This window comes from Mercenaria mercenaria, chromosome 8, assembly GCF_021730395.1.
Source record: "Mercenaria mercenaria strain notata chromosome 8, MADL_Memer_1, whole genome shotgun sequence".
In the NCBI taxonomy this organism is placed as follows: domain Eukaryota; kingdom Metazoa; phylum Mollusca; class Bivalvia; order Venerida; family Veneridae; genus Mercenaria; species Mercenaria mercenaria.
In genome coordinates, this window is record NC_069368.1 from 21,038,026 (window position 1) to 21,052,380 (window position 14,355).

A 14,355-nucleotide genomic window follows, 5' to 3' on the forward strand; every position below is an offset into this window, starting at 1 on the left:
AATAGTTTCTGTGCTTTTTAAAAGAAATTAAAATGTTCACTTTCCTTAGTATCGGACCTTTAAAATGGGACATTATTTTTATTAAACTCCTTTAAACAACTTCTAAAAAATATACAAAAATGAACGCACTAAAAATAAACAGTATAAGTACCGCACACAATTATGGTGCTTTTATTTAATCAGCATTGAATATACAACCAGTATCATTCTGGTTTCAAACAGAATTTAAACATGGTTCTATCAATAGTTGGCTAATTGGTGTAAGGTATGATTGGAAGGATATATATTATCATTTTACGGCGGTTCGAATCTTACAGCCATCGAAAACACATTTTTTTTAATCTTTGCATGTATTTTGTTAGTTTTTCTCATTTATTATTTTGTATTTATTATCGACGATATTTCTGTATCTTAAAATCAAGCAATACTGTTTTTTACATGCCTATGATGTTTGAAATGAAGTATACGAACGCATAAAATTTATTACGCTTTAACCCTTAGCCTGCTGCAGGCGAATTTAACAGCCGTTGCAAACAGCTTGGAACCAGATCAGACGCCGATTAAATCGGCGTCTGATCAGGTTCCAAGCTGTTTGCTACTCTGACAATATTTCATCCAATTTTGGAGCAAATTGAATGAACTTTACAATTTTAGCAGACGCCATTTCCAGCAGACAACAATTTATCTAGCATGCTAAAGGTTAATATATCATAGGAGTATTTCAAGAAACATTACATATTAAATCACATCATGAGCCTGTGAAATTTAGCATATAAATGGCCGTAATTCCATGGCAACAGTATACAACCTGCAGTAAAATCTGTTTCCATGGTAGTTTATTTGAAACTTGTCAATTTTCCATGATAAAATAATTGTAATCTGCTAACAGCCATTCTAGGTGATTATCTAGTTTAACAAGTTGAACGAAGAAGTCTGCATATTTATGTCCGAAGCTAGAAATTTATTGCTGAATATCGTAATACAAAATTTCAGACACTTATCGCACAAGATTTCACTTAGAATGTTAAACTTTAAAAAAAAACATATAGCAATATTGTTTCATTATGCTTATTATTATCTTATTGTACGATTGCAGTATTAAAACATTCACATGACACTATCGGCTATAACAAAAGAAATTGACAAATAAGCTTAATAAGTTATATTTTAACAGAGTTGGTCGTTACAAAGTCATAACGAAATGATCATAAAGTTTGTTTTACTGTTGAAAGGCCATAGCTGTCATCAGCTATGTAAAATATATAAACGTATGAAATTTGAAATTTATTGCATCGCAATCATATACCAACCCGAATCCCCTCCCTAGGTTTACAATTATTTGAAAAAAAAAAGAAATTGTTTAAACAAGTTGTGTAATACGATTATAATTTATAAGCAAGTAAAGCGTTGCGTTTGACGAGAAAATCATTCGCTTACCGCGTTTTGCTAATGTTTGGACGTTGCAATTAACTTGCGGAGAGCATGTGAATAATGGCAAGACATTTCCTGATTTGATAGTACAACTTGAAAACTTGATAAATAGATTAAACGCACTAAAACAAAACTTTTGGCAGGGATTTAACAGTATACACATATTTAGTATTGAATGACTTTTACGGACCTCGGGCAATACTTTTGACTATTGACTGGCATGCGATCCATTAAGTGTTTTATTGCATGAGATCAGAAAAAAAATCATTAAAATGTTTCTTCAAGTTACGACAGCAGTACTGGAAAATAAACTGTTAGCCTTTAGACCAGTAAATAGCATAAACTACATTGTATATAGACCGACGACTTGAATAAGGTGATATGTTATAAAATTCATCCTTACACGAGAATGAATAATAATATCTGTCATGTGTTTACGAATCGATAGAAATATCCGTCACGAGGGCACCTGCGCATTGGGCAGTAATGAGGCTTGCCGAGAGATATTTTTTCTTGCATATCGTATACATGTTAGTATTTTATTCTGGCAGATTATTTTTCTTGCATACCTTATTTTACAAATAACAGGTAGAAATACTTTCTTTGTAGCGCTCTTTCTTATAGTAGAGCGCGGGAAATTAACGTCCGTAAGCAGAAGTTACGTCATGATGTTTTGCGTTACGCACAATAACAAAGTTCCACTTTAGTTTTATCGTTTGTAGCGTAACGTTATGTTCTTACGGTAAACTAACGTATTTTGAATCGTGGAATATACTATAAGGAACGGAGAGAAACTATCAAGGTACCTGCTTTTTTCATATTTTTACATAAACAATATAATATCAGTGCATGAACCACTAGTTGTCATTAACAGCACGAGAGTCATCTGGCATGGTGGTTGCCAGATGGGTTTTGCCGGCATGGGTAAAATCACCGGAAACGCCAGTCCGGTGTGCAAGAAAAGGGTTTCCGTAATATAATTATACTAACAGTCAAAATATATTTGGTCAGTTTTGACATGACTCATCGCAGATTCAAATATTACATTGCTTTTCACAAATATATGTCAGAGCGCTCCTGCATGAACACTGCGAGATTAATTACAATAAAAAGGAGTTACTATAATTGACACATATTGCGTTTATTTCATTAGAATAATTTGATTTTGACTGCATGAAGATAGTTTTAAACTAAACGTAGCTGAAATGTTTTCTACATTTTCAACTTATTACCCCAATATTTGCAATATAGAGATATTGTCCGAAGCTATTTGAGCCAATAATGTACTAATTATGAGACTCTCATTCTGATTATAGGTAGATCACAAACAATGCGTTACTTTCCGCCAAAGGCGATATCGCACTTTGATCCTCTGATTGACATATCATCCCGTTCCATTAATTGTTTAGGCATGAGTAGCATTTTGAGCATGTGTGAATATGCGTAATACTTAGTAACTATGATGGTGTATATACAATTTTGCGAACGTAACTTACATTTCTTTTTATTACGATATTTTTAGATACATTATTAATTAATTGATGATTCTTGTTAAATATGACAATTGAAAAAGGAATTGCATAATATGAAGTTACGGATTTCTTTCAATGTATTTTAATTGATTTTTAGACAGATGAGACAATATAGTATATAGCAAGAAAAATATATTATTCTAAAATACGCTGACTCCCGTACTTTATTTACTGTAAAATGTTTAGTAGTCGAAGTCAATGGTATATATTATGTAATTAATGTGAATAATTTATCAAAACATCACACTGAATGTAGCATGTATAGTCTGACAGTGTTTACTCGGTGAGTAAATCTATATTTATAATTATCCATCTTCAAAAGTTTAATTCTATATGAAAACTTAAAATATTTCATACAGGCATAATTATTATTACTTGGTAATTTCTTGTCCTTTCACACTGGATTAAACAAAACGCAATTAAATCAAAAATAAATAAATAAGAATCGTTCGTTATCATTGTAATACATACGTATGCCCGTAGCATTTAGAAATATACCGTTCCTAATGTGGATCATTTCACCGTTAGAATTTATGACTTCTGTAAAACAGTGTTTGTTTGAAATAATAGAGAACTTCACAAGAACACGCAGGCGCCACTGTATGTTCCTTTAGAAGAAAACGTGTTAAAGGCTATACTACTTATATATTGTTCATGAACGTTAAAAATATCCATAAAATAAGCAGCTTTCAATGCACCCGCGAATCAGGTAAACTTGATAGGAAAATGGGATAGCTGCACAGACCAAATTTTCCTTTATTGGACTAAAACACAAGGCTTTGTAACATGTAAAAACAATAGGCTTGCTATATGTATTTGATCTTAGATGATCTTTCAAAATTTTAATATTATGCAGTCTATTCTTGTGAAATTTGTCCTTTCAATAAAGTGAGTCAAGTCATAACCTTCAAAAAATACATTTATTTCTAAAATATAGAAAAGACCATTTAATTCCAGTTTCTTTGCTTTGGACCGCATAAAAATAAAAGTGAGGATTTTCGATCCGATTAATTTATGTCCCTTCGTGAATAAATTTAAAGCGTTTTATCTTCGACTGTCCGACTGTAAAACGTGTGCACGAAGAAAAAAAGTGCCATAATTCCGATAGTAGTCTGTCAAACTCCCAGCTGATGGAAAATGCATAACTGGCAATATCCAAATCATACAAGTTGAGAATAGATGCCGGTAAAAGGATTTCAGTAGTATTTGTTAGTAATATTAGTGGAAAAAAATCTTCGCTCGGGTATGAATTTCACCAACATTACCTGAAAATGTTGATTACTAGTTGGTAACAGAAATGCACTCGTTTACTGATACATGGAATATCTGTTGCATGTATCACAGACGAATTTTCAATAGAGAAAATATCTATTTCTAAGTCATAAATCTGTAAAAACTGTAGACAGAAACTCGTGACATGGAAAATGGGTCGCAATGAAACCAGTGACACATATGGAAAGTGCCATTAGGTGTACTTTGCTATTTATGATAAGTTTAATAGTAGTACACTTTGCTCATAAATCTGTTACCAAGGCCCGTCCAAAACCAACTCTACGTGTGACCAATATTCATAAACCTAAGCGTGAGTATGGCAGAAAAGTGTACCCTAACAATTTTACTACTTTTAAATAAACCAACTCTTCATTTCCCTACACAGGAAAAAGTGTCGCATACGCTTTTTGCACGAAAAGCGTACACATTTCATACGCCAAAAAGCACCCGCATTACGTATGTTGAGCACCACGTACGCCTGCCATACGCCAACTTGAGTATGAAATGCTGGCGCATATCTTACGCTTTTCATACGCCCTGATTTTTTGTCTTACGCCATTCATATGATTTGCGCTTGAAAATCATACGACTCTTTTTTCCATACGATTCTCATACGCCTCATATACAATAGATTATAGAAGATAAAATTTAACTTTAGCGTGCGCTTTTCTTACGTCCTGATTTTATGGCATACGCCATTCATACGATTTGTGATTGAAATTCTCACACCTACTTATCATAAGCTTCTCATACGCCTGTATACAAAAATTATATTGGTGAAAATATTTTTTAAGAGTATGATTTTCGTATGCTTTGATAATATTTATAGCCAAAATATGCTATTTTCATTTGTGCTTAGCATACATTTGGAAAACAATATGTATACAAAGTTCATGTATACTTAGTGTGTGGTATAGCAAATAATGCTGTCTACTTGTTTGTTGGACATTGTGTATACAGCCAAACATGTCTTAAGCAGCTAGCCAAGGGAAGCAGGAAAAGTGGTTACTTAATGCAGGCTATTTATAGAATAAATATCAACTTTGGGAAATAAGTAATTGGCTGCTAATGATAGGTTGGCTGCTTAATAGAGGTGACCACTAAATGCAAGTTTATACTGTATTTAGCATTTGATCTATAGTCCCCAACTTCCCATTAAATTATGACCAAGATAAGTTTCTTCACTCCTGTTCAAATGTTGCTGGAATCATTGTTGCAGAGGGAATAAAAATTGATCACAAAAGCTAAACTGACAGTATCAGAATGTTAAAACTATTTCTCCTTGCTTGCAGTTTCCAGTACTGATTATATGCAAATTGATTCAATGAGGATTATGGAATTAATCGACAACAGCTGTTTTAGTAGTTAAATAAATAAATATCAAATAACATCCAAAGTCTTATGTTCAATGTATTTTTTCTATTTTTACAATAAATTCAAGTTTCCCTGTCTCGGAGGGCTGCACGTGCACGTGCAACTCTCCGACTGTCACTCTCCTCTATCCCCCTCCACTTCTCCTCTGTCTGCTCCTCCTCGACCTGCAACAAAATGCACTGGACAATTGCAATGGAATCACTTTCAGTATGTGTTATAGTAAGATAAAGTAAAATAGTTATACTTTTTCAAACTTTATGCAATTCAATAAAATGCAAATATTAGCTATTTGTGAAACAGTTGTCCCACAGACCGGTCTTTGACCTGGCATATTCAAATGTGATCTAGATATCATCTAGATATGGACCACTGTCTTAGACTTTGTCACTTATAACAATGTATTATCAACAATATATGACCATCGTGATAATTCAAAACAACTTGTAAGAATAGCTTTTCCAAAACTCGACGACTAATTTGAAATGCATGGAAAAGTTTTCAATATCACTTAATAAAAATCTTAAAACTTGTGATCAGCATCAAAGTCTCAGGCTTTGGTGATTGTGTAAGTCAATATAAAAATGATTCAAAGTATTTGATTTTACTCACTGACTTCCAAAACTTTTTCAACTCTGGCAGAAACTAGTGTTCTCCCTCTCCCCTGCACCTTCTCTCTCCCTCATGTACATAAACCTCCTCTGAAAGACAATAATAATACACTGTTATACAGTGGGATCCAAAAGTCTGGTATTCAATGTAATAAGTGACCACCTGACTAAATATCTTGTATGTGTTTTCTGGAATATTGATGTCATACCGTACCATTTACATACCTTTCATATGCCTATGTACACACAAAAAGTAACTTACCTCCCATGTTTGTCTGTGTTTAACAATTGTCTCTTACCTTCCATGTTTGCTTGTATCTAACAATAGTCTCTTTCCTTCCACGTTTGTCTGTGTATCACAAATGTCTATTACCTTCCCTGTTTGTCTGTGTTTAACAATTGTCTCTTACCTTCCATGTGTGTCTGTGTTTATCAAAAGTCTCTTACCTTCCATGTGTGTCTAACAGTAGTGTCTTACCTTCTATGTGTGTCTGTATTTAACAATTGTCTCTTACCTTCCATGTTTTCCTGTGTTTAACAATTGTCTTTTAACTTCCATGTGTGTCTGTGTATAACAGCTGTCTCTTAGCATCCATGTTTGGGTGTATCTAATAGTAGTCGACTCTCTTTCCTTCCACATTTGTCTGTGTATCAAAAGTGTCTATTACCTTCCATGTTTCTCTGTGTTTAAATATTGTCTCTTACGTTCCATGTGTGTCTGTGATTAACATTTGTTTCTTAACTTCCATGTGTGTCTGTGATTAACGATTGTTTCTTACCTTCCATGTGTGTCTGTGATTTACAATTGTTTCTTACCTTCCGTGTGTTTGTGATTAACAATTGTTTCTTACCTTCCATGTGTGTCTGTGTTTAACAATTGTCTCTTAACTTCCAAGTGTGTCTGTGACAAATAATTGTCTCTTACCTTCAATGTTTGTATGTGTTTAACAATTGTTTCTTCACTTCCTCGAATGTCTGTGTTTAACAACTGTTTCCTAACTTCCATGTGTGTCTGTGATTAACAATTGTTTCTTAACTTCCATGTGTGTACGTGATTTACAATTGTTTCCTAACTTCAATGTGTGTCCTGTGATTAACAATTGTTTCTTAACTTCCATGTGTGTCTGTGTTTAACAGTAGTCTCTTACCTTCCATGTATGTCTGTGTTTAACAATTGTTTCTTAACTTCCATGTGTGTCTGTGATTAACAACTTTTTATTAACTTCCATGTGTGTCTCTGTTTAACAACTGATTTTAACTTCATGTCTGTCTGTGTTTAACAAATGTTTTTAACTTCCATGTGTGTCTGTGATTAACAACTGTTTTTTAACTTCAATGTGTGTTTGTGTTGAACAACTCTTTTTTAACTTCCATGTTTGTCTGTGATTAACAAATGTTTTTTAACTTCCTTGTGTGTGTGTGATTAACAATTGTCTTTTACCTTCCATGTTTTACTGTGTTTAAGAATCGTCTCTTAACTTCCATGTGTGTCTGTGATTAACAATTGTTTCTTACCTCATGTGCGTGTCTGTGATTAACAATTGTTTCTTACCTTCCATGTTTGTCTGTGTTTAACAGTTGTCTCATACCTTCTGTGTGTGTCTGTGTTTAACAATTGCCTCTTACCTTCCGTGTTTGTCTGTGTTTAAGAATTGTCTCTTACCGTCCATGTGTGTCTGTGTATAACACTTGTCTATTACCTTCCATGTGTGTCTGTGATTAACAATTGTTTCTTACCTTCCGTGTGTGTCTGTGTTTAACAGTTGTCTCATACCTTCCGTGTGTGTCTGTGGTTAACGCTTGTTTCTTACCTTCCATGTGTGTCTGTGATTAACGATTGTTTCTTACCTTCTATGTGTGTCTGTGTTTAACAATTGTCTCTTAACTTCCATGTGTGTCTGTGATTAACGATTATTTCTTACCTTCTATGTGTGTCTGTGTTTAACAATTGTCTCTTAACTTCCATGTGTGTCTGTGATTAACGATTGTTTCTTACCTTCCATGTGTGTCTGTGTTTAACAGTTGTCTCATACCTTCCATGTGTGTCGGTGGTTAACGATTGTTTTTTAACTTCCATGTGTGTCTGTGTTTAACAATTGTCTCTTACCTTCTATGTTTGTCTGTGTTTAAGAATTGTCTCTTACCGTCCATGTGTGTCTGTGTATAACACTTGTCTATTACCTTCCATGTGTGTCTGTGATTAACAATTGTTTCTTACCTTCGGTATGTGTCTGTTATTAACAATTGTCTCTTACCTTCCATGTTTTACTGTGTTTAAGAATTGTCTCTTACCTTCCATGTGTGTCTGTGATTAACAATTGTTTCTTTTCTTATGTGCGTGTCTGTGATTAACAATTGTTTCTTACCTTCCATGTGTGTATGTGTTTAACAGTTATCTCATACCTTCTGTGTTTAACAGTTGTCTCATACCTTCTATGTGTGTCTGTGTTTAACAATTGTCTCTTAACTTCCATGTGTGTCTGTGATTAACAATTGTTTCTTACCTTCGCTGTGTGTCTGTCATTAACAATTGTCTCTTACCTTCCATGTTTTACTGTGTTTAAGAATTGTCTCTTACCTTCCATGTGTGTCTGTGATTAACAATTGTTTCTTACCTTATGTGCGTATCTGTGATTAACAATTGTTTCTTACTTTCCATGTGTGTCTGTGTTTAACGATTGTCTTTTACCTTCCATGTGTGTCTGTGATTAACGATTGTTTCTTAAACTTCTATGTGTGTTTGTGTTTAACAATTGTCCCTTAACTTCCATGTGTGTCTGTGATTAACGATTGTTTCTTACCTTCCATGTGCGTCTGTGATTAACAATTGTTTCTTACCTTCCATGTGTGTCTGTGATTAACGATTGTTTCTTAACTTCTATGTGTGTCTGTGTTTAACAATTGTCTCTTAACTTCCATGTGTGTCTGTGATTAACGATTGTTTCTTACCTTCCATGTGTGTCTGTGTTTAACAATTGTCTCTTACCTTCTGTGTGTGTCTGTGTTAAATAATTGTTTCTTACCTTCCATGTGTGTCTGTGTTTAACAATTGTTTCTTACTTTCAATGTGTGTATGTTCTTATCTTCCATGTTGGTCTGTGTTTATCAATTGTCTCTTACCTTCTACGTGTGTCTTACCTTCCATGTGTGTCTGTGATTAGCAGTTGTTTCTTAACCTCCATGTGTGTCTGTGTATAAGAATTGTCTATTACCTTCCATTTGTGTCTGTGTATCACAAATTAACAGCATTAGACTATTACACTTGGTATTAATAACAAATGTATTGCTTACCACTATCAAAGTTGTGTGTAGTCTATCTTCACTACAGGTACTCTGGCCAGAAGAATAACGTTTGAACAGTTTCTGGCACAGATCTTTTACATCCAAAGTTCGAAAGTGCTTGTTCTTAAAGCCATCCAAAACCTGAAAAAGTAACATTATACTTTCATACATTCATGTTTGTATTGTAACTTCCAAGTAGTCTAGATGAGATAGCAAAAAAACTGAATAAGTTGTCTATACTTTGATCTATGGTTTCCAAATGTATAAAAATTGTCATAGTGTACCGGTTTACAGACCAGTTCAGAACTTCAGAAAAACAGTTTGGTATTCCTATTGAAAATGTAACTGTTTATACCTGCTGAAAGTGTTTTGTAAGTGGTAATTCAGTTAGGTCTGCAAAATTCTACCTTCCCACTCTAAAACTAACATAACCGCAAACAAACAATTTTTTATGGCCTGATATTTAAATATGTTTGTATAATGGGCTTATGCTCAACTGTTCTCAGTGCTGGATAGTAAATAGGGGTGTCAGGTCAAAAGAAAGTGTGTCTCATATTTATTTTGGTATTCAATTACATTTGTAACATAATTTAAAAAAAAACTTGGCGGGGGGGGATTGTGGAGGTCAGGTGAGAGTGGGGAATCAGGTCAGACAAAACTAGTTCAGTTACATAAGGTTTTTAACATTTAAATGTATTTTAAGAAAAAAACAAAACCACACACACACAATCATACAATAGCTTTTTTTTTTAAAAAAAGGTCAAAAAAATAATGTTGAAATTAACATACCATGCTCTTAAACTTGCTTCTGAACTCTGTAAACTGCTGGTATGCATATTTAAGCATTACACGAAGCGCATGTGCATCATTGTTATAACCTTCGTTGCTTAAGCATTTACGTATCTCCTCCTGTAATATAAGAATGATAAATATTTACTTGAATTACTGTCAGCATAATACCTTTCAATTCCTTTAAATGCGCAAAAGTGTACTGGATATATCTTTTTTATAAACAGGTTCTGATTAAACAGATTTAGCGACATTGATTTTCAAGAAATTAAGCTAAGCAGACCTAAAGATAAGCTTTTGAAGATTTTTTAAAACAATTCTTATCTTTGAAAAGTAATTCCCAAATATGTCTTTTTTTGTTAGAAATAATTATTAAATTGGTACATGTGAATAAAACGTAATTAACTTTTAAAAAATACATTATAACGAAAGGACATTGGGCAATTTCCATATTAATCTGCCAAATTCTTGTCTAGTATCTTTTCAGACAGTCCATCAACATTATATTTACAAGTGAGAAAATATGTTTATCACAAATAAATGTTGATATACATACAAGCCTATGAAATTTCTCGTTACTAAGTACATAATGGAAAAAAAGTTAAATTAAAAACAAATTACAAGATGTCTTTCAAGTGCATTATTATTGTATTTCGGAGGTAAAGGCACAAAACTGCCGACAAACATCACATTTCTGTAATAATCCAAATGTACATGTACTATATGAAAAAGTACTTGGTGATTAATGTTATTTCCCTGCAAAAATGTTAAAAACCTATGGGATTATTGTGGTTACTTACAGGAATGCTATGGAGAATTCATCGAAGGAATCATTTTAGAGAATACAGCTGGTGGAATAAATAAGATCAAAATAATAAAAGGAACTGTCAGAGAAAAGAAGGTTTTGGGATGCATTACTATTGAACGGGAGGAGGAAAGTATATATGTAGATGCTACATCAGTCGTATCTAGTGTTCAAGTCTTCTATGACTGTTTGACTGGAAATTGCAGAACAATTAAAGAGGACAAGGTTAAGAAGGTTGAACAAGAGACCATCAAGACGAAAATTAAGAGAATCAAACATAGCAATTATAATTGCTTTATTATAAATAATTATCAATTTGTGTTGGAAGTTTCAGTGAATGTCTTTAAAGGTTGTACATGAATTTGATCAAATGTGCATTTGATATGGAAAATATAATCAGTTTTTTTTTAGCTCACCTGAGCAGTAAGTGCTCATGGTGAGCTGTTGTGAATGCTCAGTGTCTGTCGTATGTGCATGCGTTTGTCCGTTGTCAACAATTTCTTTCGACATCTCCTCCTAAACCACAGATTGGGTTTTGACCAGACCTCACAGGATTGATCCTTAGGTGGTCCTCTCAAAGTTGTAAATCCCCCGCCGTGGCGGAGGGATTATAGGAATAGTCTGCGTCCGTCCTTCCGTCCGTCCTTCCGTCTTTCCGTCCGTAACAAAATCGTGTCCGGTCCATATCTCCTAAACCCCTTGAAGAATTTTCATGAAACTTGAGTCAAAATGATGACCTCATCAAGACGATGTGCAGAACCCATGAGTCAGCCTTGTTGGTTCAAGGTCAAGGTCACAACTCAAGGTCAAAGGTTTGAGCCTGCCATTTTGTGTCCGCTCTATATCTCCTAAACCCCTTGAAGGAATTTTATAAAACTTGGGTCAAATGATCACCTCATCAAGACGATGTGCAGAACCCATGAGTCAGCCATGCCAGCTCAAGGTCAAGGTCACAACTCAAGGTCAAAGGTTTGAGCCTTCCATTTTGTGTCCGCTCTATATCTCTTAAACTCCTTGAAAGAAATTTTATAAAACTTGGGTCAAATGATCACCTCATCAATACGATGTGCAGAACCCATGAGTCAGTCATGCCGGCTCAAGGTCAAGGTCACAACTTAGGGTCAAAGGTTTGAACCTTCCATTTTGTGTCCGCTCTATATCTCCTAAACCCCTTGAAGGTTTTTCATCAAACTTGGGTCAAACGATCAACTCATCAAGGCCATGTGCAGAACTTATGAGTCAGCCATGTCGGCTCAAGGTCAAGGTCACAACTGAAGGTCAAAGGTTTGAGCCTTCCATTTCGTGTCCGCTCTATATCTCCTAAACCCCTTGAAGGAATTTTATAAAACTTGCGTCAAATGATAACCTCATCAGAACGATATGCAGAAATTATGAGTCAACCATGCCAGCTCAAGGTCAATGTCACAACTAAGGGTCGAAGGTTTGAGCCTTCCATTTCGTGTCCACTCTGTATATCCTTAACCCCTTAAAGGATTTTCATCAAACTTGGGTCAAATGATCACATCATCGAGAACTCATGAGTCAGCCATGTCAACTCAAGGTCAAGGTCACAACTGAAGGTCAAAGGTTTCAGCTCTGTATCTCCTAAACCCCTTGAAGGATTTTCATGAAACTTTGGTCAAATGATCACCTCATCAAGACGTTGTGCAGAACTCATGAGTCAGCCATGTCAGTTCAAGGTCAAGGTCACAGCTAAAATCAAAGGTTTTACCCTTTCACTATCCATAGCAGTGGCGGGGGATTTATCTGTCTTTCAGACTGCCTTGTTCAAATGGTTCGGTCTGTTGTACAACTAGGTCACATGAGCTAAAAATAGATTTTTTTATTGAAACCTTTAAAAGTCTTCTTGTCTGAAAATACAGTGCCTAGGCCTTTGATATTTGGTATGTAGCATGACCTAGTGGCTCTCTACCAAGATTGTTCAAGTTATGCCTCTCAGATCAAAAGAGGCCCCGCCCAGTGGGTCAAAAGTTTTACATGGATTTTGGTTGGAAATTTTTTTAAATATCTTCTTATCTGAAACTACAAGTCCTCGGCCTTTGATATTTGGTATGTATCCTTACCTAATAGTCCTCTATCATGGTTGTTCAAATTATGCCCCTGGGGTGAAAAGAGGCCCCGCCCGCAGGGTGGTCACAACTTATACATTGACTTGTATAGGAAAAAGGTTTACAAATCTTCTTATCTAAAACTACAAGACCTAGGCCTTTGATATTTGGTATCTAGTATAACCTATTGGTCCTCTACCAAGACTGTTCAAATTATGTCATTTGGGTGAAAAAAGGCCCTAACAGGGAGTAAAAAGTTTTACATAGACGTGTATTGGGGGGGGGGGAAGATCTTCTTGTCTGAAACTTCAAGGCCTAGGCCTTTGATATCTGGTATGTGGCATTAAGAGGTGGTCCTCTACCAAGATTTTTCAAATTATGCATTATGGAAATCTCTCTCTGTTCAGACCATAAATTTGGTAACTGATAAGCCACGTATTATAAACATGCAAATCTTCTGGAACAGCTTCTACATGCATTTTGAACATGGAAGGTTCAGCCGGTATAGAAAATTGCATGACACAAGGCATTAATTTTATTTCTAGTATTATTTTATACATAGTATTGCATAGACATTGAATTTTTTACGAATTTTAGGCATTATAAAAATCATAAAGATATAAGAAACATTTAAAGAAAAAGGAACTCATTTTAAAATTTTAAGATTTCTTCCAAAGAAACAATCTAAGGAAATAGTGGTCTCGGACAAAATTATTCTCACACTGATGTTTTTATCTTTGTGTGTGGTTTGTGATTAAAATAAAAATGAATAAATTAAATTTGAATGTGATATAGCTGTTCTTTAAATGTTCTTATATTTACCCAGTAAACGCGGTGTATTAGAATACATAAATAGGTGTGCTAATCACTAGTGACTTGATGAACTGCCTACCCTTAAACAAAAAAAAATTTGAAATCAAAGGCATATTAATCTCCCTTTGATTCATAACTTTGTTGTCTGATATCAGACAGACTTTTGACTTAGAGAAAGGTGAAATAGCACCAGAAGTTCACAGGCAGCAGAAAGTTGGAAAGCAGAAAGTTTAATTGAACAAAAACATGAAATATTGATTTTTTTGTAGAAAAAAACAATTTTCTGATAGTGGTAATTATCAAGGTTGGAAGACAACACATCTGCAGATGCAACATAAAAATGAATAATCAGAAATAAACTTTAATTTCATGAATTATCA

General features: G+C 34.4%; 1 long non-coding RNA gene across 1 annotated transcript; it reads right to left on the bottom strand.

Moving 5' to 3' along the window:
* Positions 1-5,632: 5,632 nt before the first annotated feature.
* On the bottom strand, positions 5,633-10,443 carry LOC128559162 (uncharacterized). The gene is made up of 4 exons (XR_008372221.1): positions 10,289-10,443; positions 9,509-9,640; positions 6,219-6,307; positions 5,633-5,773 (listed from the first exon to the last, which is right to left on the bottom strand). It is a non-coding gene; the product is annotated as an uncharacterized LOC128559162 (long non-coding RNA).
* Positions 10,444-14,355: the final 3,912 nt, after the last annotated feature.